This window comes from Camelus bactrianus, chromosome 7 (genome assembly GCF_048773025.1).
Source record: "Camelus bactrianus isolate YW-2024 breed Bactrian camel chromosome 7, ASM4877302v1, whole genome shotgun sequence".
Lineage (NCBI taxonomy): Eukaryota > Metazoa > Chordata > Mammalia > Artiodactyla > Camelidae > Camelus > Camelus bactrianus.
The window spans coordinates 13,942,262-13,967,168 of record NC_133545.1 but is presented as its reverse complement, the minus strand read 5'-3'; the positions used below and the strand labels follow the sequence as shown (position 1 = coordinate 13,967,168).

At 36.7% G+C, this 24,907-nt stretch overlaps 1 long non-coding RNA gene across 1 annotated transcript; it reads right to left on the bottom strand.

Moving 5' to 3' along the window:
* Positions 1–30: 30 nt before the first annotated feature.
* On the bottom strand, positions 31–18,927 carry LOC141578126 (uncharacterized). The gene is made up of 3 exons (XR_012508065.1): positions 8,221–18,927; positions 6,763–6,872; positions 31–6,221 (listed from the first exon to the last, which is right to left on the bottom strand). It is a non-coding gene; the product is annotated as an uncharacterized LOC141578126 (long non-coding RNA).
* Between the last annotated feature and the right edge of the window lie 5,980 nt (positions 18,928–24,907).

The window sequence follows — 24,907 nt, the reverse complement described above, 5'->3', positions numbered from 1 at the left end:
AGACAAAAAAAGGGAGAACCATAATGAAAGAACAAATTCAAGTCTCGATCCCTATTGCCAAAACCCTTCAAAATATTTCAGGGAGGCTTATGTGGAGCTGGTGTGGAGGAGGGGCTATACCTATCAAGTCATTTTTTTAAAGACAGGGAAAGAGTCCCATTATTTGTTAGAAAAAAAAATATATATATGTATTTCATTTTTAATTTTTAATTTTTTTAAGTTTTTTTTTTTTGGTGGGGTAATTAGGCTTATTTACTTATTTTTAGAGGAGGTACTGGAGATTGAACCCAGGACCTTGTGCAGGCTAAGCAAGAGCTCTATCACTTGAGCTATACCCTCCGCCCGATACATATTTCTAAAGACTGAAGGAGAAGAATTCTCTTTTAGTCATAACAGACACGGAGGAAAAAGAGTTGGAGACAGAAAACAAAAGTTCAGAAAGGGTGATGGTCTGCATGAGCTTCTGCATGTTACTTCTTCTTTCATGGTCACCCCTCTCAAGCTTCCCATCTATTTTGGGATAAACTGTATCCTCCCATAATTCCTATGTTGAAGTCCTAGCCCCCAGTACCTCAGAATATGACCTTATTTGGAAATAGAGTCATGGCATATGTGATTAGGTAAGATGAATTCACACTGGAGTGGGGTGGACCCTAATCTAATATGACTGGTATCCTCATAAAAAGGGGAAATGTGAACACAGACAACACACAGGGAGAACATGTGCAGACAGAGGTAGCGATCAGCTTGATGCTTTTACTAGTATAAGAACCCAAAGACATCCAGCAAACCACCAGAAGCTCGGGCAGAGGCACGGGCCAGATTCTCCCTTACAGCCCTCAGAAAGAATCAACCCTGCTGACACTTTGATTTCGGACTTCTGGACTTCAGAACTATGAGACAATAAATTTCTGTTGTTTAAGTCACCCAGTGTGTGGCACTTTGTTATAGCAGCCCTAGCAAACAAATACTCCATCCCTCAGTCAAGATTTCCAGTCTCTAAAACTGACATAAGCAGTAAAAATGACCATATTTTGTCAATGCTTTAACGAGCTCAGGTATTGATGATCGATAGTTTTTACCTTCTTGGGGACTTTTGAAACCTCAGAGATAATTGTTAACACAAATCAATCTTCCTCCTAATCGGAGACCTCTAATAGAGTATGGAGTAAGATATGTCAATAGTTACATAACCTGCCTGGAAAAGGTGAGCACACCCACTGATCCATAAAAACAAGTGGGCCGGAGCAGCAAGGTCTTTCTGCCCCCTGCAGAGTGTTTTTTGTTTGCCTACTGCTGACTGTTGTCCTTGGACCTTGGTCACTGCATTCCACAGACTGTGACACAGAGGTTACTGGTAGAGGCCATGAGAGTCACATAGGCAGTAATCCCATACCTGCAGGCTTCAGCACTGAGATATACATACTTCATGACTACTGTTATGGGAATTTTGAAAGTTGAGCTAAATTATATTTCCTAGGTTTGGTATTTCTCTGGAACTTCCTTAAAATTTCAAGCTTTCCCTGGCGACTTCAATTTCTGATCATTGCAGATGAGGGACTAAATCATGCCATCTTGTGGAGCCCTGGTCCTGGAATGTGCACCCTTTTTGAATCTGAACTGGAGCCACCATGTTTCTAATTTCAGATACTAAATCCCCAAGTTCTCACTTCTCTTGGCTGGGGCAGGAGGTGGGGATGGAAAAATAATCCCTTTTAGTTGTAATCTCCTTCTGGGCACTGGTATTTTAGCTACTTTGAGAGCTGAGATGCAGAGTATGGTGGGAGGGAATAGCAGTGGTCTTGCCCAAGGCACATGGACCTTTGTAGGGCCTCCTTTAAATCTTACAAAGGCTGTGGCATCCTTAGGAGCATGTGGGCCCCTTTAATCCTATCTTGGGAGTTGTCAGGAAGAGATAAAAAGGCCAAAGGACTTGGAGCTGAGTAGCCCTCACTTTAAGTCCTGCTGAGGACCACATGGAGGTCAGGGAGGAGCAGACTTACCAGGAGCTGGTAGAAATAATTGAACACTTTTTAAAAACTGTGTTGCTGTTTGATAACACACTATTGAGCATTTTTGTATTGACATTCATGTATGAAACTATTCTGTAGTTTTCTTTATGTACAGTTTTAAATTAATTTCTATTATCAAATTGTGCTCATTTCATTAATAAAAAGAGAAAGCGAGACTTTCTTTCACAATCTCCACTCTAGAACAAATTAAATTAAATTTAAATTATTTGTTTCTTAAAGTGTTGGTACAATTTACCTGAGAATTGCATCTCTGTCAATAGGAAGCCTGTACATTTTGTTTTGTCTCAGATCAAACTTGCGAATTTATCTTCTACTGAAATTTATCGATGTTATATAGTTTAACAAATGGAGATATATTTGTTCATTTAATCAACAAGGTTTTTTTGTGTAGTCTGGTTTTCTGGTAGGCTCTATCCTAAGCAGCTGGGGTATTTCAGTAAACAAAAGTCCCTCATACACACCTGTACTCTTCTAATTTCTTTAATTTTCCTAAATGTGTGGTTACTTCCCTCCTTCCATTCTTCTTTTGTATGTTTATGTTTTTGTTTTTTCCTATTAATTAGTGGTTTATCAAGTTATTTTTGTTTTTTTCTGAATTTCATTTAGAGCAATTTTTCTCCCAGAAGGAAAAGAAAATATATTGATTAGTTCTGCCGTTTTTCTGTTTCTTAATTCATTCATATCTCATTTTCTTTTATTGATCTCTGTCTTGTTTTTTATACCTCCTCCATAGACATCTAACTTCTTAGGTTGAATGCTTATTTCATTGATTTTTGTTTGTTTTTCTTGTGTAACAAAACAAACATTGAATATAATGAATTTTCCATTGAGCATTGTTTTTGAGCATTATTTTGAACACTGAGCATTTACGTTTCATGAGTCAATTTTGTTATTTTCTAGTTATTCTGAGTTTTGGTTTTGCTTTTCTTCTTTGATTAATAGTTGTTTACAAGAGTTTCTGTCTTACTTTAATTTCTAGTGTTAGAGCTTTTCCCCCTAACTTTTATATTCTACTTTTAATCACACTGAACTCAGATATCATCAGTTAGTGTTTTCAATATTTTATGGGATTGTAACAACATACATTCTGTTTTAAAGTAGAGTTGGATATAATGGGCATACAATCCCATGCTATACATTTTTATCACCCAATATTAGAAAAGCTATTTTGAGTAAGTGGTTCTCTCTTTTAAAACAGTGGTTCTTAATTGGGGCAGTTCTGTCCCACCCTCCCCAAGGGATATTTGGCAATTTCTGGAGACATTTTTGCTTGTTCCAACTAGTGGGGGTGGGAGAGGTAATATTGGCATGTCATAGGAAGAGGCCAGGGATTCTGCTAAACATCCTATAATGCACAGAATGGCCCCCACAACAAAGAATTATCTGGGCCAAAATGTCAATAGTATTGAGGCTGAGAAAACCCTACTAACACAAAAGTCTTTCTTGATAGATGTTAAAAATGTGCTAATTCTTAATACTATAATTTCATAATTTCAACTCATTGCATATAACTGAAAACTAATCCACTTAGGCTCATGTTTATAGTGCTTAAACTGCCCATCTTTTATCATTTATCCATGTTTTTTCTTATCTTTTTATATTATCTTATATATTTTATAATTTATATATATTTTATCTTATCTCAGATTGTTAAACTGCTAATGGGTTCCATGCTTTTAGTATTTGATTTTAAAACACATAGGCAAGCAAGTCCCAATGAAAATGAGTCAACATAGGAAACAGAAGTTATCAATTATCTCCTCAGCATGAGTCAAGAGAAAATTGCTCTAATAAATAACAGACTGCCACCAAAAGATAGAAGCAATCTGAGAGATTAGATTAAGCTGGTAATCTACTTGCCTTCCTGTCCCAAATTTCTTGAAATAACTAAGTAGAGACCCAATTAAATAGACCAAATCCATAGCAACTCTAAAATAAAGAAAGGGTACCATCACTGAACCAAAAGTCCTTAAGGAGAGAAAGCTGAAGTAATTAGACTGACAAAGAAATAAAAGTAGATAACTGTAGCCCAACATAATTGCAGGACACAACTGCAGGAAAGATAATAGCAATTTTAGATATGCTTCAGATTTGGAGTTTAAAAAAAAAGTAGAAGTTCCCATGACTTCCCATTCTTTTTTTTTTTTTTTTAAATTAGAGTTTTTTAATTATAGTTGACTTACAAATGTTGTGTTAGTTTTTGGTGTACAGCAAAGTGATTCAGTTATACATACAAATATATATTCTTTTTCATTTTCTTTTCCATTATGGTTTATTACAAGATATTGAATATAGTTCCCTATGCTATACAGTAGGTCCTTTTTTGTTTATTTATTTTATATATATGGTAGTTTGTATCTGCTAATCCCAAACTCCTAATTTATCAGCCCCTCAACCCCCTTTCCCCTTTGGTAACAGTAAGTTTGTTCTCTATGTCTGTGAATCTGTTTCTGTTTTGTAAATAAGTTCATTTGTATCATATTTTAGATTCCACATATAAGTGATAACATATGGTATTTGTCTTTCTCTTTCTGGCTTACTTCATTTAGTATGATAATTTCTAGGTCTGTCTATGTTGCTGCAGATGGCATTATTTTATTCTTTTTATGGCTGAGTAATATTCCATTCTGTATATTTAACACTTCTTCTTTATCCATTCATCTGTTGATGGCCATTTAGGTTGCTTCCATGTATTAGCTATTGTAAATAGTGCTGCTATGATCATTTAGGTGCATGTGTCTTTTCGAGTTAGAGTTTTCTCTGGATATGTGTCCAGGAGTGGGATTGCTGGATCATATGGTAAGTCTATTTTTAGTTTTTTGAGGAACCTCCATACTGTTTTCCATAGTAGCTGCACCAATTTACATTCCCATCAACAGTGTAGGAGGGTTCTCTTTTCTCCACACCCTCTCCAGCATTTATTATTTGTGGATTTTTTGATAATGGTCATTCTGACCAATCTGAGGTGATACCTCATTGTAGTTTTGATTTGCATTTCTCTAATAATCTTTTCATATGTCTTTTAGCCATCTGTATGTCTTCTTTGAAGAAATGTCTGTTTAGGTCTTCTGCCCATTTTTGATTGGGTTTTGTTTTTTTTTAAATTGAGTTATTTGTATATTTTGGAAATTAAGCCCTTCTCGGTTGCATCGTTTGCAGATATTTTCTCCTGGTCCATAGGTTGTCTTTTCATTTTGTTTATGGTTTCCCTTGCTGTGCAAAAGCTTACAAGTTTGATTAGGTCCCATTTGTTTAGTTTTTCTTTTATTTCTATTGCCTTGGGAGATTGACCTATGAAAACATTGCTACGATTTATGCCCATGACCTCACATTCTGACATGGCTATTCCTTCCGTATACACAGTTCTGAAAGGCTCCCACTTCTTTCTAATCAAAGTGAATACTATTCCAGAAGAGAGCAGGTAACACCATATTGAGACTGGAAAAACAGATCATAGCATGGGTAACTTCAAAAAACCACACAGAAGACAGGATTAAAAAAAGAAAAGCGTAAAGCTGATTTTGGCATTTAGTTCCAGGATGACGCTATGGAGTTGGGGAAGGGGAGAAGAAGTGACAATGGAAGGAGGAAACAGGAAGACATCTCAGGGTTAAAGGCTACCCTTGGCTGTGTAAGAACCAATGTATGATGACTAAGGGAAAACTGATTTTACCACCTCAAAATATTCCTCTTTGGCATAAGAATTATTGTGAGCCGAAGACAACTGAGAAGAAACAGATGCAGAGTTCTCTGCCTTCCCTCTATTTGCTTAAAAGGAGGACATGAATTTACAAAATGTCCCTCCTCCCCTCTCTACCAGGAAGGACAAAAGTTAATCATTAGAGACAACTTTAGATCCTTATCAGTCTGGAGATGGCGTCAGAGGAATTTACGTAACAAACTTTGCTCCCTAGACTTTATCTTCTGTTAGTCTTCTGTGTCAGCCCCCAATTTGCTGCCCCTGGAGACTAAAAGTCCTTTTCCTTTGTCTTGTCTCTTCTCTCAAAATGTATTCTTCCTTTGTTAAGAAGCTTTATAAGACCAAGTTCTAACCAAGCCTTTGAGTTACTCATTTCTGGGGACTCTCATGTGTTACAGGCATGAAACACATGTTTATAAACTTCTGTATGTTTTCTCTTTTTAATCTGTCTTTTGTCAGTCCAATTCACAGGGTCCCAGCTGGAGAACCTAAGGTAGGTAGAGTAAGAGATTTGTACATTTTCTTGGGTTTATTTTCTAATAAAAAAGCTAATTAATTTGAGTTTTCTAGATTTCCTCTACTGATATTATTTGTCAAACAGACCAATTCATAAAAGATTATAAAATATTAAAATTATGTGTCAAAATAAATTGAATTACAATTGATAGCTCTTTATAACAGGGATTCTTACAATGCTCTGAATCATGCAGACTTAATGTGTCAGCATAAATTATAATATCCAAATCCTTAGTTAGTTTTAAGAACTTAAACTAATATTAAATTGTGTTAATTATTGAAGTATCTTTGGGTACCTACCTGGAAAATTTCTAAATAAGATAAAGATAGAAAATATTGGTCACTAAACATCATATTAATTTACCCTTCTCTCTTATTTTTATAAAAATTATAGAATTACCATCAATGAGCAGATTAAAGGATGAAAATGCCTTTAAATGATAATATACATACATATTTTTACCAACTTAAAATTTAATAAGATGATAGTGTGGACATAAAATTTTTGCTCACCATTCGCCTCCACAAGATCAGTTGTAGGTCAGTAGCCACTGCAGTCACTGACTTTCGACACATCCTGAAAGGAGTTCAGGGCCGAGATCAGAAATGAAGCGCTCTGTGCTCTGGGAAGAATTGGCAGAACAGAGCTTTAGATAGTTAGATATTTTCAGGAGAAGATCTTATGAGCCCAACTTCTTGCATCTTTTCATATTTAGAAAAGCACTAAAATAATTAATGAAAACACCTGCTCATCATGATTAGCAGCAACATCTTTGTGACCAGCAGCAACATTCTGCCAAAATGTATGCTTGATTGCACGTATCCCCCTTCACTGAAATCTTATATACCCAGACCTCCCTCCTTACTCTTCAGAGCAGTTCCTCAGGGAGGTTGTCTGAGAGGCTGTCTCCCAGGCTACAGTCCTCATTTGGCCCCAAATAAAACTGAACTCACAACTCTCATGTTGTGCATCTTTCTTCAGCCGATGATAGATAGCTAGTACTCGTGGACAAACACAACTAGGTAGTTCTTGTTTCTCCTCATTTTAATTTTCTCTGCTGGTGGGATACAAAATGTGGTAACTATAGTTGAAGATCTCAAAATCTCTGTTGGAAGCCAAATCCTAAACAGACCTTCTTTTCTTAACAGGTATTATAGCAACAACCTCCAGTCTCTGAGCATTTCAGACTATGCTAAACCTCTTTCACTCTTAGTTTATAAAGTCAAAGTTAGGTTTCAGGGTAGTAACTCCAATTTAAAACCCTAAACTTTTCTCATTGTGATTTGTCTGATACTAAACTCTGATGGCAATCTAAATACGATTTTATTTGGTATTAAGAATAATTAAGATAATTTCTGAATATTTTATTTAAAATATTATGTTACTAACAAATCATTCCATTTGGATAACTCTGACCCAAGCATGCCACATTACCAGAGGCTTAAGAATTAACATCTATACATAACAGTAGACATTATTTCTTTAAAGTTGTTCGTGAATTTGCCATGCTATAAAAATAAAGGAGTTTTCTAACTTCTTCGTGAAGTCCAATAAAATTATTGGAGATAATCCAACATAAAAAAAAAGCCCCTCATTATTAAGCTTAAAACCAATGAAGAAAATGCATTTTCTGTTATTATGCAAACAAGTAACTCTTACTGGTTTGTATACAGAAGAGACATTTATAGTAAATAGAGTCATGTAATCTAGTTTCTAGAAGGAAAAAAAACTTACTCAATTATTGATAGAATCTTGTGTTATTCATAATTTTTATAAACCCTTAAGAACTGAATCTGTAGGGCAAGGACTAAAACCTTCTATCTAGTGAACCATTTAAACATTTACAAATCAATTTCATTTTACTGTTTCAAGCTTTGATATATATTTTAATAATCATTTATAAATAAATATTCTGGTTGAATTTAAGCAGTCTCTTGCCAAAAGACTAACATGCTGATACAGAAACTTACAGATTTTGTTTTCCTGGCTCGGAATATCTTCCATAATCAATCACGGTCAGTGCTCACTTTACAAGTAAAATGTTTTCTCAGTGTATGCAGAGTACTCACGTTTAACTGAAAAGTCCACATCATGCTAATGGTATTTGAAAGTCAATACTGCCCAGCTTCTAAAGAAGCTTGCTCTAACCCAAATGAGAGTGGGACCCATACCTCAAAATCTCCATAAACTCTCACTATATTAGATTTTTACTAAACTTCCCTTGAGACTTGGCTTGCATTCTCTGCTGACAGATTCCACCTAGATGAATCCTGATCTCAATGAGTATTATTATTTAACTAATTTATGTACCTAGTTATATACCTAGCAGCTCCCAGCCACACATCCAAAAGGGAAACCAGTTACAGACTAATGAGAAGTACTGCCACGTGGATGCACCTTGAGGGCACTATGCTAAGTGAAATGTCAGTTAGGAAAAGACAAATGTTGTGATTCCACTTGGAGGAGGTACCTAGAGTAGCCAACTCGCAGAAACTGAAGGTAGAAGGATGATTGCCAGGGAATGGGGACATGGAGAGATGAGGAATAGGGAGTTAGTGTTTAATGGATATGGAATTTTAGTTTGGGAGGATGAAAAGATGGATAGTGGTTGCACAACAATGTGAGTGTACTTAATGCCCTGACACTAAAGAGTGGTTGAAATGATAAAAAATCATTTTATATTTATTATACTACAAGAAAGAAGAGGAAAAGTCACGAGAACTTAAGATTCTACAACGTGGCCATACAAACCAGCTAGAGTCGTGACCCTGAGGCTTACTAAAAGGCCCCAGAAACAGACCACTACCAAAGCAGAGGGCTTCCCATGAAGTTTGTATTCCAGTTCTCTGACTCAGGGTGCCATTGGGTGTAGACACTGTCCCAAGGCCTTTAAGTCAAGACTCATAATCAGGGTGTAGGAGTCACATTTGAGCTTAGTTTTAATAATCATCTCACCTCCGTTTCCTTCCTTCTTTCCTTTCTTGTTAATCCTTTTTAGCATGGGCAACACTTTCAATTTCCAACTGTTGAATTTGTTGGAACCTTTCCAACCTTCCAAAGTATTTAAAACAAATTTGTTGGAACCTTTCCAACCTTCCAAAGTATTTAAAACAAATCCTGATATCAAAACTAATCAAAAAGGGTCTAAAACACTGGATTTCACTGGTTTCTGTGAGAATTCTACTCTGGTGAGAAGTTTCAAAACTACAATGTGTGACCTATAATTTATTTCTGATAATGAAGCAAATAACAGTTGTAATACTCTATTAACACAGGCACACCAAAAACAGCTTATTTAAACTTAATAAAGTTACTTTTCTTGCTAGGCTTTAGGTTCCCAATTTCCTCTTAATAATTCCCCCTTAATGTAGTTGTCCGCATCCCTTTGTGCCTTCCTCCACAACCTGATAGCCAGGTGCTAAAATGTTGTTATACAGCCATTTCATTATCTCAAGCTGACATTCAATTGATAAGACTGTTATCAAGAAGAGACTAACCCTTAAAGGCCAAACCTGCTCCATTTGGGGTCTCCTTTGACCAAATCAGTAAGTGGAGAAATTCCTAAGAGGGAAGTGATACAGTTGAAGGGAGTTGCTAACCGAAGGACCCAGGCGGATGTTACACAGAGACAGCTGTTGCACATACTCCATGACTAATCTCCCAAATGCTCCTGGAAAATCCATAAGCCATGAAGTCTTTAGATACCCATAGTCAGCCTTCTTAAGGAGAGAATGACCAGACTGACCTCAATACTTGCTGCCAACTAGCTATCTAATGGGGAAATGAAAGTATATTTTCATAAGGCTTTTATATTAAATATGAAGGTATTTGAGAATAGCCTATTTTAAGTTAAACATGCATGAGGGAAACTCTAGAGCAACTGTTAAAAAAAAAGTATAAAGCTATTAAGTCAATAGTGGAGATAAATGTAATCAAAAATATTCAGTAAAGTTAAAAGGTAGAGAAAGAAGAAAAAGCAATCACAGAATAAATGGAGCCAATAAAATAGTAAAGCAAGATGGGTGAATGCCAACCCAGTCAAATTCGTAATTATATCTAGTGTAATTCGTTTGAGAATTCAAAATAAAAGGTAGATGTTGTCAGACTAGATAAAAATGTAATAACTAATTATACGCTGTCTACAGGACACTCATTTTAAATATAAATTAGAAAACAAAGTAATGAGATCACTTTATACTTATTAACTTAGAAAAACTGGGGGATCCTGGCCTTAATGAACAGCTGCTGCAAGTGTGCTCTAGCAGTAGAGTCATTCCGGAGAGCAATCTGGCCCTTAGCCAAACTGTCTGCACATACCCCATGGTTCAGGTATTCCATATCCATATATTTATCCCAAAGAAGTTCCCACCCATGTCCACAAGGTTTCAAGCACAAAGATATTCATGGGAGCACTGTTTGTTGTAGTTAGGTGTTAGAAACAATCTGGATGCCCATGGCAGGGGAGAGGACGAGTGAAATATGGTAAATGTGTGGAGTACAAATGCAGCCAGAAGTAACAGGCTAATTGTAAACACAGCAATATGGACCTTTGAAACAGTGCTAAGAGAAAAAAAATTTCAGAATAAGAAACAGGGTGAGATTGATAATGATGCAATTTACATAATTAGAGATATGCATTCTAAACAGCATTACCCATGTTAGAGTAATACAGATGAAAAAATATGCATTGAAAATATTAGGATGGTTACTTACATATCTAGAGGAGTGAGAAAATAAAAAGGAATAAATAACAATACATAAGTGCATTTATAAAACATATATAATACATATATAAAAACAATACATATATAAAAACAAAAAAGAAGCCTCACACAAGCTAATAATACTAATGTGCCATAAACTGAGGCATGTGATTAATTCAAACCCCTGTACCTGAAGTCCCACCAAGAAACACATGTACAAAATAAAATGTCATATGGTTGAATCTGTCAGTATTTTCCTTTAAACATTCTGACTCTTTCATCCTGTCCTAAAATTACAGAAGTCATCTCTATTTTTCTAATCATTTCTAGTTGTTTTGTATATTTACATTTAGATCTTTAATTCATCTGAAAATACTTTTGCATTTGCTATGCACAAAAGCTGTAACTATATTTTTAATGGAAATCCAGTTGTCCCAATGTGTGTTCAAGGAGCCATCTTTTCCTCACTGATTTTAAATGTTCCATTTATCATATGCTTGACTCCATATGTACATGAGTCTATTTCTGTTTTTTTTAATTCCTCTGATCTAATTGTTTATTCTTCTACGCAAAATACTAACTAGTGTTGCTGTATATTTTAGTATCTGTTAGGTCCTCCCTCATTATTATCCTTTTCAACAATTTCTTGTTAGTTATCGCATCTGTTTTCTCTTCGTATCAAAATAGAAACTTTTCAAGATCTCCTGAAATGCCCTATTGGGATTTCGTTTGGAATTGCATACAATTTATATATTATTTGGAGAAACATTGACAGTTTATATTATATCTTCCCACCCAGAGGCATGATATGTCCCTGTATTCAGCTTTTGTTTTATGTCTTTCTGTAAAGTTGTATAGTTTTCCTCAGATAAGTGTTCCACCTTTCTTGTTTAATTTATACTTGGATAATTTAAAATTTGTTGCTACTGTAAATTTTTAAAAATTTCCATTTCTAACTGGGATGCTATTATGAAGAAAAGCTGTTGATTTTTGACTATTTACTTTGTAACTAGAGAACATCCTAAGTTATCTTTTTATATATAGTAGCATCTTTTAATATCTTGAATTTTCAATTTGCAGAAAATGATATGTGATTGGTAATTGTTTACCTTTCAGAGTGAGCAGAAGGAAAAAAATTTAGATTCAAATTGTTTCTCTTTTATTTTAGATACACACACACACTGGTGAGCAGATTGTTTACAATACTTTTTAAAAATTGGAAATTTTTAAAGCATTTAGTTTAGCAACATATAAGGTAAAGATTGTATCCAGAAGTAAATATAAACAAGTATAAACATAATGAAATGAGGTGTTCAGGAAAAAGAAAATATTTATTTATATATAAAACTAAGCAACTTCTGTGGGCCAGGCATGAGGCCAGTCACAACACAGAAGCTTGAAGTTTAATGTAGAAGAGTATTAATAAAATTGTTTTAGGTAAGATAAATGTACATAATTTTTACCAATAAGCAACATTATATTAACTACAGGCAACTCTCCTTTTGCATGTGAGACTTAAAAAAAAAGCATGTAAGCTAAAATTGCTCAAAGCAATCTTAATAATCAACAAAATAATTACAATTGTCTGTGATGTTTAAAGTTTTTGTCAAAATATTGAAAATTCTCTTATTATTAATTATAAATACATAATGAAATTAAAAAAAGAACAACTTTTATTTACTACGCCATAATTTAAAATTTTAGAAACGTTGAGAATTAAAGTGTTTTATGTCTTTGTTAAAAATCTCAATCAAGAGTAGTTTGAACAGTTTTTGCCTATTTCTCAGCTAACTTGTGTTACAGAGCAAACATCTTTCCTGTGTTTTGGAGAATTATCATATTCCTCTTCTAACTTTGGATCAGGTACCAACATTTCATCCTTTCTGCTTTCAATGTCAGGAGATAGCTCTGAGAACTTTTTTTTTTAATGTGCTATGTTCGATTGTTGGCCAATAATATGCTTGATCATTATACACTACACCCCACAACATCTTGTTATTTCTCTCAGTTCTACTGTGCTTGGTTTTTTCAGCACTTGGCTTTCCAAGCACCTGAGATTCGGGACATCTCAAAATTAGTATCAGAACTGAATGCCTGGTTTTCCCACTGGACCTCCTCTTTTAGGGTTCCTTTCCTTCTTGGTAAATAACTTCCAGTTCTCAGAGCGGAAACCTGGATTCTTCTTTCTCGTCCCAAACCGATTTCCAAACTATCCGCATAGCTCTACACTGATGCACTTTGATGAGAATCCAGCCTCCTTCCCTGCTATTGCCGTCATCCAAGTCACATGTCATCACCTATCAATGGGATCATGGACTAGCTCCCAGCTTGTCTCCCGCTTCTGCCCTCATGTGCCACAGCCTTTCTTTTATTTTTTTTAATTTTTTGGTGGGTAATTCGTTTTATTTGTTTATTTATTTAAACAGAGGTACTGAGAATTGAACCCAGGGCCTCCTGCATGCCAAGCACACACTCTACCATTAAGCTACACTCTCCTTCTCTGAGAACTCCTTTAATGTGAAGTTTTCACTGGTGTCACTTCCTCTGGGATGTCTTCATCCTTTTCCTCAGCACTTTGTTTATGTCAATAAACTCACCTTCACTAGGTCCCTCTGGCTGTATATTTAGAGGCTCTTAAATGGCAACAGTGTCCACATTCCCACAGTCAGTGATACCTTTTATAACTCCACTTATGCAAATTTCACTTCTAACATACCACTTTTAGTTTTATTGTTGGATTTTTGTCCTCTGTTCATCTTTGTTGGCCAATTCATTATTTTAATTATCCACTTTTGTAAAATGTCGTGTGAGCTTATCACCAGAAGGCAAGGAGTCAACACAACTACATGCTTTGCTGTCTGTGTGTGCTGCACAATGACCAGTCACTGACTGACTTTCATGATGATTGCTCTCTGATTATGCTGCACATCTGTTATCTGTGTAGTGATTTGTGGACTGAAGAACTAGCAGCAAAATGTGTACTTCATGCAATTAATCACAACTCATGTATACTGTGATAACCGTAATTTAGTCCATGTTGTTGGGGGATTGGTGCTGTCTGACTAAACTGTGTTAAGTGAAATTTTGTGCACTTCAGAAGTATGCAAAGCAAAGACAGCCTGTATATTTAGATCCACTCATGTTTTTCTATCAAAATACCTTTCCCATGGTGTTAAACCAAGTCAGAAAAACTCAAATGCATGGAGTATCAGTAAATCTCTGTTTAAAAATCTTATTGCATTCTCCTTGTGAAAATGACAAGCTGATTCTAAAATTCATAGGGAAATGCAAGGGACCTAGAATAGCCAAAACAATCTTGTAAGGGAACCACAAAGTTAAAGGACTCACAGTTCCTGATTTTTAAATTTGCTACCAAACTACAATAATCAAGAGGGTGTGGTACTGACAAGAAGATAGAGCCCTGGGATAGAATTGAGAGTTCAGAAAGAAATCCATGCATCTATGGCTGATTGATTTTCTACAATATGTCAAGACAATTCAATGGAGGAAGGTCTTTCAACAAATAATGCTGAAACAACTGAATATTGCATCCATATGCAAAAGAATGAAGTTGGAACCATATCTTATATCATATGCAAAAATTATATCATATGCAAAAATTAACTCAAAATGGATCAAAATGCTAAATGTAAGAGCTAAAACTATTAAACGTATAGAAGGAAATACAGGCATAAATATTCATCACCTTGTATTAGGGGGCTGGCTTTGATTATGGAGGCTAGCTAGGTAAGTCCAAAATCCATAGGGCAGGCCATAGGAAAGTCAGTGTTTTTTTAGTTATGAAACCTAAAGCACAAGCAATAAAAGAAAAGATTAATAAGTTGGACATCTTCAAAATTAAATACTTTTGTGTTTCAAAAGACAGCATGAAGAAAGTGAAAAGAAAACCCCAAAAATGGGAGAAAATTTTTGCAAATCATATATCTGATAAGGGACATGTATCTAGAGTATATAAAGATCTATTACAAAAAATGAAAAGACAAATAATCTAATTTTCTAGTGGGTAAATAATCTGAATATACATTTCTCCATAGAAGGTATACAAATGGCCAATAAGCATATGAAAAGATGTTTAACATTATTTATCATCAGGGAAATGCAAATTAAAACTACAATGAGACTAAAAAAGAATGAAATATTGCCATTTGCAGCAACATGAATGGACCTAGAGATTATCATACTAAGTAAAGTCAAAGACAAATGTTATATGATAGCATTAGATGTGGAATTTAAAAAATAACATGAATGAATCTATAAACAAAACAGAAACAGACTCACAGGCATAGAAAACAAATTTATGGTTACCAAACAGGAAAGGAGGGGGAGGGATAAATTATGAGTTTGGGATTAACAGATAACAAACTACTATATATAAAATAGATAAATAACAAGATCTTACTGTATAGCACAGGGAACTATATTCAATATCTTGTAATAACCTATAATGGAAAATAATCTGAAAAAATATATATAGCTGAATCACTTGGCTGTACACCTGAAACACAATAGTGTAAATCAACTATATTTCAATTAAAAAACCCAGAATGATAACCACCAGGATGGCTATCACCCACAAGGTAGAAAATAACACGCTGGCAAGGATGTGGAGAAATCAGAACCATCATACATGACTAGTGAGAATTAAAATGGTGCAGCTATTTTGGAAACAGTTCAGTGGTTCCTTAAAATGTTAAACACAGACTTACGGACCAGCAATTCTATTCCTAGGTGGATATACAAGAGAAGTGAAAACAAGTGTTCACATAAAAACTCATACATGTAATACATTATAAATCAACTGTACTTTAATTTTTTAAAAGTTAAAAAAAACCTCATACATGAATGTTCATAGAAACCATTATAAAACTAAAAAGTAGGGGAAAATCTCTTTAAGTCACAATTCCCCCACAGCAACAGAACCAGCATGTCTGTATGTTTATGAAGAGATTTATTGCAAGGCTGACTTGATTGTGGGGCTGGCTTGCGAAGCACAAAGCCTTAGGAGAATCTGTAAGGAATGACAGACTGGAAGCTCTCAGGCAGGAGCTCATGCTGTAGTCTACGTACAGAATTTTTCTTCCTCAGGAAAACCTCACATAATTGACCAACACACAACCCAAGTGTCCATCAACAGATGAAAGGATAAACAAATGTGGTATATCCATATAATGAAATATTATTTGGCCATAAAAAGGAAGGAATGAAGTACTGATTCATGCTACAACATGGACCAAACTTGAAAACAGTATGGAAGAAGCCAAGCACAAAAGACCATATATTGTTAACATACATTGTAAATCAACTATACTTCAGTAAAAAAAACCTAAAAATTAAAAACAGAGACCATACATTGTATGATTCCATTTATGTGAGATGTCCAGAATAGGCAAATCCATAAGCAGATTAGTGGCTGCCTAAATTTAGGAGATCTGGGGAAATGGGGAATGGCTGTTAGTAGAGTTTCTCTGGGGTTCGAGGGGGGTACGTGATTAAAACTTCTGGCTCTTCTACCTGAAACAGAAGCGAGGCCAAGTTTCCTGAAATTCCCTCAACTGATTTACCTACTGAGATGGGGTCAATTCTGTCCGTAAGGGTATTTAACTAGAGCCCTGACATTATCAAGTCTAGTGATTTTCAAATTTTCTTTTAGCAGCAGAACTCCTTTAAAAAAAATGGATTTGGGACCCTAATTTATGAGAAATAAAAGCTATTTTCAATTGACATAATGCAGTTTATAAATTCAAATTTATAATATTTATTATTATAAAGCATATTAATTAGATTAATGAAGCTGTTTTGATGACCCCCCCAAGTTTATAAGATAATAAATGTTATAGCAATCTCTAGATCAAATTTCTTTTTTTTTTAATTGCGTAGTATTAAAAATCCTGACATAATACATGAATAGTTACAGACAGTAACAGTTACTTTTTTTTCACATTTTCAACTACTTATTACATTGATAATTGCTTCCTCAACACTGGTAAAAATGACAGCAAAATAACATATATAATTTTGAATGCTCAAATCATTAATATAAAGTCAGTAATCACTTTTTAATAGCTCTTGAAACTAGAAAGAAGTATAACATAAAATATTTATTTCAGAGTTAAATCACTGGCAATAGCTCAACGTAATTGGTGTCTTTATCATAAATATAAAAATCAAACATGAAGTCTCCAAAACTTACTGGAAGGGCTGAAATTTTTGTATGATATTATCATTATAATAGTATGTTGTATATTTATATACTATTGCATGAGGACAGCTACCCAGTGACTATGAACATTCCCAGGGAATCCCAATACGTGCTAAGAATCTCTATTTTCTATTATGAAATAGTACAAAATATTATAGATTTATAATATATATTAGAAAGTTTTTCTATGTATATATAAATCTGACACAATTCAACATTAAAAGAAAGTCATTTAGCTATTATTTGCCATATAGCACTTTTAAAAGGAAATGTTACTAAAGATTCTGGATGCCTGAGAATTGGTATAATCTAATGTTCTGCAATAATTGTTTGAGTTTGTTGCTGTTGCAATATTGTATGACCTAGCAGATTTGGGGAACACATTTGCCCTGAAAAGAGGACAAAGACTGATCTTTGAGAATTCATGCCCATATAGCAGTGCTCTTTGAGAGAGAAAGAATTATTTTAAAAGGGGGAGGGAGTATGTCTGTTTCCTCTCCCCAACTGAATCCCTGCCTTAAGTGATAAGGCTGTAGCCCCCCAATCTTCTATCAATGGATCAAACAGTGCAAATACTACTTCACATGCAAAGCCAGTACTGTTTCCCTGAAGAACTGTGGCCATAGTTTCATCTCCAATCTAGGACACCACAGACCTGCTTTTTCAGGCTGAGAACACCAGGTGGCATATGGTGGCTGAATCAAAGCCTTGGTAACCATGGCAACCAGCTACCATTCCAGCTCTGCAGCTGCCATCTTTTATCCAAAGCCGTGTTTTGTGCACACTGGGGGTTTTGCTTTGAAATGGTTGTACTATAAGCTTTTCATTCCTCATAGAGTTAGGGTTTTTACTTCTGGAAAGGGAATTCCAGTGCCAGACATAGATAAATACCTCAGGTCAGTTGCATTAATTTTATTTTCTATGCATTATTCATTATGTCTGCATACAGCAGTCTATGATATTTGATATTTGAGAAGGCCACACCTTCCACAGCAGGCTTTCTCTAGGGAGGCTAGACTTCATTGAAGGGAAATGCATGATGGAGTGAGTGACTCTTCTCTGGATCAAGGTTAAAACAAACATAAATGCCCAATTCAACGCTTGAATCAGTTGTAGGTACAATGACCCTAAGAGCTGCCTGGACATAAGGGATGTCTGCTGTAACTATCACTGATCTGTAGACAGAAGATGTCTGTTTGCCAACCTCCTGGAAGGATGTATTTCACATAAATAGTATCTTCTTACAAAATGTGTCTTGTGTCTGTCATGCAATAATAAACCAAATATTTATAAATTGGAAAGTATCCCTGTCCTTTTTTATCAGTCAAAAGTAATGAGATTTTCTAAGTTAATCATCAGGCTTTGCCTCTGGTGATTGGCAGTGTATCACAAGCCAGGCTGCCAAAAGCCATTCTCTCTGCCATTGGGAAGAGAGCTGAAAGGAGTAATGTTATCCAAATGTCTTCTCTAAATTCCTGAAAGGTTCTGTGCTGAACAGGGACTCATTTACAAACACATCTATTGCAGCCCCGTGTTGTTTCTGGCTGTTAGATAGAGGGGCCATATCTTAAAGCACATTCTTTGGATGAAAGATCCTTCTTATAGAATTAAAATTCTGTCTAAAACATTATTTTATGTCATGTGAAAAATGAAAAATTTACACTGTTTATGTAATATAATAATAATCATAAAGGATAGAAGAAAGGAACCTCTGCTTCATGAATGACTGAAAAGAAATACAATAAATATTAACAGTTGTGAGACTTTGAATGGATTTTTTTTCTTTTTTGCACATTTATGCATTTTCCACCTTTTAAGCAAGGGAAATCACTACTATGTCATAGACATAAACACATTAAAATGTATTTTAGCATGTATTTTAATTTCATTAAAATGATCTCATTGTTTTTCACTTAATGTGTTACAAATGTAAAACATTTTTATTTGAAAAAAATCATTTGAAATCATGAACTTCCCAAACAAAATAATTCTAATTTATTTCAATTGCTAAATAAATTATAATATCTTGGATCTAATAGAAAACAAACTTTTTCAAAATTTATAAATAAAAAATACTGAAAACCATTTTTAATTAGTATCCTCTATAAATTAAAGTATTATTTAAGATATCAGAGGAGGGGAGTTATTACACTTGATTATATGTCAAACTCAGTTTCCCATTATTTTATGACAATATTGACAAGAAGGATGATATATATATTTATTGAGAAAGCTGCTTGTAATTTGAGAAAATTAGTCTTGAAATTTTCACACATTTACTGGTTTCATACTATTGCATGTTTTTCCATCTTCTCCTTAAAAAGAAGAAAAAGAAAAAAAATTTGATGAAACTGCACCAAGAGCAGGACTGGGTCAGGAGACAGGGGCACACCATGCAGGCTAATAATTTGGTGCCACTTCATAAATATTCCTCAAAAGTTTATTTAAAGGAGCTGTGTCACTGACTGGGGAAGGAAGGAGAAGGGCCCCTGATCAAAGTGGTCAGCTCACATTCCTCCAGACCAGTGCCATTGCAGTGTCTACAGCTTGTACCACACTCAGCACATTGGCATTCTGTGGGGCTATTAACAATTACGTCTAGAAACATATTTAGTAATATGAAAATATACTCAAATTATGTCATTAGGTGAGCAAAAATTATGATACTGAGATAGATGACAGATAGACACACCTTCCAAGTGATTAAGAACCATCATCTCTGTCATCATTTAATTAGTGCAATTGCAAGTAATTATTCTCTGATTTTTTTACACATTGCAAATATTTTCTGCCAGATTGTTGATTTTTAACATTTTTTTCTGACATCTTTTGTCTTACCTCAGTGTTTTCCCTTTATCTAATGAAATCTCTCAATCTTATATATTTTTTTGATTCTGGGTAGACTTCCCTACCCTAAGATTATTAAAATACCAGTTTCTTCTATAATTTTTTAAAGTGTCTATTTCTTTAATATATGTAGTATGTATTTTTTTTAAATATACTGAAAGGTAGAGTTAATTTTGCAATAAGAAAAAAGCTATTATTACTATTGAAGGGGTTCAGAATATGCCACCCAAAATTATGCCATTTTTGGCGTAGATTATTATGAACCAGGTAATCAAGAACTAGATTCAGGAAAAACTTTTTCTTAAAAACACCTTTATTGTGGTATGGTTCCTGTAGAGTAAACAAGGGAAAAACTCAAATTCTCCCTTAACTGCCTAGAAGAAAGTATAAATTTCCCCATTTGTGGAAAAAAAACTACATTAATAAAGGAAACTTTCATTAGAAGGAGTACCTACCAGGAAGAGAGCTACTATCAGAGAGAACTTTTTTCACCTGAGATTCTTATTTGCCTAAAAGGGCAAACTCTACTATACATTTCTTCCTGTCACCATCCTGTGAATTGCCTTCCCTCCACTTAAAACCACAGCCCCTTTCCTAAGCTCAGGATGGTATATACGTCTCAATTTTCTGGCCACATTTGACATCTCATATTTTAATGGGGTTTCTGTGTGTATGTCTATAGTTGTTTGTTTTCTTCTGTTAAACTGTTTTATGTCAATTTAATTCTTATACCACTGACAGAAGCTCGAAGGGTAGAAGGAAAATTCTTTTTCCTCTTCTATACTATTATTATACTATTATAATTATTATTTTATCAGACCTTCTCTAGATTTTGTTCTTTCTCTCCTAGTTCTGCCAGATTCCCTGAATCAGTTACATATATGTAAATTCTATTTGGTGCTATAAAGGAGTAATCCAAGAAAGAAGAAATGATTTTTAAAACAAATGCAAATATTACAGATGTTCACTGGGTCACTTGCATGCATTTGTGGCCAAAGACCATGAACGATAGAAGGAAGGGGCTGCAGTGCTCTTTCAAATGTGCCCCAGTCAGTTTGGTCACATTCTGTTACTAGTTGCCTTTTGTTAGATATCCATGCCTTTCAATAATTAGAAGCAGGTGACGACTGCAGGGACTTCACTTCCAGATGGTATGTTATAATGAAAACAAGTCTCAGAACTCCTTTGGCCACATGTATAAATAGTTAGCAAGCAGGCTCCAAACAATCGCACGACCTGCTCAGTGAGCTTGGCGAAGCCTCAGCCCTCTGGCCTCTTAGGTGCCCAACAGCATCAGAGGCAGGGAGAACGCGGTTCCAGCTTTGGAGCGGCACCGAGCTCTCAAATCAGAGTCGGGTGCAAGAGTCCTCCCATTACAGCCCAAGACACGGATTAGCATCCCAAGCATGGAGAGATCATCCAAACTGCATCAACTGTTAGGCTGGCTAGATTTATTTTTATGTGGTTTATGCAATGGCAAGACTCCTCCAAGTAGGTCCTACTGTATTGCACAGAGAACTATATTCAAACTTTGTAATAGCTTATAATGGAGAAATGTAGAAAGGAATATATAAATGTATAGCTGAATCACTATGCTGTACACCAGAAATTAACGCAACATTGTACACCAACTATACTTCAATTAGAAACAAAAACAATGCCACAATTCTTAAAAAAATACTCCTAATTTTCAGCCAATCCACACAAATGAAACTCATTTGAAACTCATCTCACCAATGAGAAATTATACTAATTAACAAGGCCCCCGGGACAGATATAAGATAAAGATTGCTGGAGACTGCAACCAAACCCCTCTGGATTGCGGCTTCTGAATTGAGAATTTCAAACGTTAACCTACCACCCCGCCCAGTGTGTTTTCCCAATTAGGGTTCTTCAAATGTCAAGTAACCAGTATTAAGAAGAGAATGAAATGAACTCAGCACATCATACCACGCTACCTATGCTGAAACGTCCTAAATTCACCATAAAGAGCATCTAATCACAGACGTACGTCTCGTGATTTCTTGTGGATACTCATATTTCCAGGTCTGATTTAAGGCTGTATTATTGACCCTCCTGAGTCGGTCACCAACAAGGGTCCTCCTGCCCAGTGTTGTTAGAGCCAGTAGGAGACGGAGTTAGGTTCTGAAGCAAAGTTTTATTCTTCGATTAAAGAATGGAAAGACTGAACTCACGCTCTGGAGTCCACACTCTCCCGGACAGGCGGTGGGCGGGGCTGCCTTACGGCGGCGTCAGCGTGGAGGGGCGGAGTTCTCTCCCAGCGGCGCAGCGTCTCTGCACCCAGCCCTCCGCCGCCATCTTGAGTTGAGTGTTCTGCGCACATCCTGAGCTGAGGCGTCCCTGCCGCCATTTCGCATGAGGAACTCTGGGCTAAAGTGCCGGGTTCGAGGACTCTCTACGCAGCACCCTATGAGCACGTGAAACGAGACGAAGCACAAAGTTAAAGGTTAGGCTTTATTTTATTACCTGATTCTATTTCTGTTCCCCGGGAATTGGTAATGGGCTTTGCTGGTGGCAAGTCGCTCCTGTCCTCTGTCCTGCTCCTCATTCTTGACGGGCGCTGAGAGGTGATGCTCTGTCTTTTGTAACTGCTTCCCCGCTGACTTTGGGCCTTCGCTGTCATCACCCCGAGTAGAGGAGCAAAAGTTGTGGCCTGCTGCCTTTAGATATGTTCGGTTGTCACCAGGCCTCAGCTCCAACTCTTTGTATCCCTGAGACACCACTATTTGGAGTTTTGTAAATTCTAACCTTTTGAGACAAAGGACACCAGACAATTTAGGATGTGTGGCCCAAATATTAGCAAGAGAATAATGGTCACTAAGGGTCATTAAACAAGTGGCTCTGTGGAGGGCTGTTACCCCTGCTCCACATTTGTTCCGCCAGATTGGCCCTCCTGGTTTCTGTGAGCCAAGTGGCTTTTCCCAGTGGTCTGTCTGCACTTCCTTCAGCCGGGTCACTTGCATTAAGGTAAAAGCAGCACCACGTGTTGGCCGGTGCACAGACCACTCACTCCCTGGTCAGCTACCAGATAATCTAGGGTAATTTGGTCACCCGTGGCCACACTGGCGAGTGAGTCAATGAACTTTCGACATAGCTTGAAGTTGAGGCCAGTCTCATTGGCCACTGTCACCATGGTATTACCTTGTTTTTGGTGACAGATTCCCCAACCAAGGTCACTAGCACCCCTACAAGAGCAATGATGTCCATTCTTTTGGAACACACTTGTGTTGTTTTTTGAAGCTTCAGGTCAGAGAGAGGTTCAGATGAGTAGTCAAGGGACTCCGTTGCCCCAGGTTGTCTCTCTGGAGGATGGGGCTCAGGGCCCTCTTCACTCAAGTGTGGTGTATCCATGGAGTGATTCCCTGCAGCTTCAGGGCAGATGGGTGGTGAGGATCGCCGTGTGGGGTCTGTTCCACTTAGGAGAGAGTTGGTCTTGCAGCTGGTTGTTTTCCAGGTTTTTAGATACACCCAGTCTCCTGGCTAGAAGGGTTAGAGGGCCAGGTCAGTGGGTGTGGGCTGCACTTGGTCACCATATTTCATGAGGGCTTTTATGGTTTCTCCTACCTGGAGAGCACTCTTAAGTTGTTCCATTGCAAGAGGGCCAAGGTGTCCCTTCTCTCAGTCTTGGGAATGGGTCTACACTGTATGTTAAGTTCAAACGCACTTAACTTGAACTTATCTCTTGGCTAACAGCATGTGGAGCAGGGTAATTGGGAGTAACTTAATCCAATTTTTTTTTTTTTTTGAGTCTCCTGGCATAGCTTGGCTAAGGTTTGTTTTAAAGTCTGATCAGAACTCTCTACTAGTTGGATGATTCCTTGATGACCTCAGCCTGGGGCCTCCATCCAGGCTGAGTGCAAAGTCCATTTCATGCCCAGGGCACTTGTTATCCCTTTTGCCATTTGAGACACGAATGCTGGACCATTATCACTTTGTAGGGATCCTGGGAGCTCAAGCCTGGGGATTATCTCTTTTAGTAACACTTTAGCCCCTTGGGCTGCTGTTTCAGTTCTAGTGGGGAACGCTCCTACCTATGCTGAAAATGTGTCCACTAGCACCAAGAGATACCTGAAATTGCCCAGTACCCTCAGTAGGACAGTGAAATCAATCTGCCAGTCTTCCCAAGGATGTGTCCCCCTGGTCTGAATGGGCCTGGTGTGGGGGAGCTGGTGTTAGGGTTGCTCATTGTGCAGCTAGAACTTGTCTCAACTGTCCAACTGATTATGCTTCTCATGCAGGAGTTACCATGACCTGGACTAACCAGTTGTACAGGGCTTCCCTCCTGCAGTGAGTTCCTTGATAAGTCTCTCTGATGGCTTGACAAGTTGCAGTCTGGAGAAAGAGGCATGGCCCAGGTTGGTTAGCTAGCCACCCACAGCCTCCTAGATCTCTGTTGGAGACCCATTTCTGGGCTTTGTCTGATTCTTCCTTTGTATAGACTGGGGAGTAACTGGATGGATCTGGCCTCTTAGGTCTAAGGGGTAATACCAAGCTACTGGTTCCAGGGCTGCCCTTTTGGCTGCTGCATCTGCTTTGTTGTTTCCCTATTATTACCTCTGTTCCCTTTCTGATGAGCCCACAATGAGTCACTGCCACCTTTTTTTGGGAGTTGCACTGTTTCAAGGAGTCTCAATATGTGTAAGCTGTTTCACCTGTTTATTCTCTGCAGTAAGCATACCTCTTTTCTTCCAAATAGTAGCCGTGTGTGTGTGTAGGATGGCATACACAACCCAGGAGTCTGTGTAAACATTTAAGATCTTCCCTGTCCTGAGCTCTAAGGCTCAGGTGAGAGTTATCAGTTTGACCTTTTGGGCTGAGGTCCCTGGGGTAGGCTTTGTGCCTCTCTGACTTTGGTCTGGGAGGTTT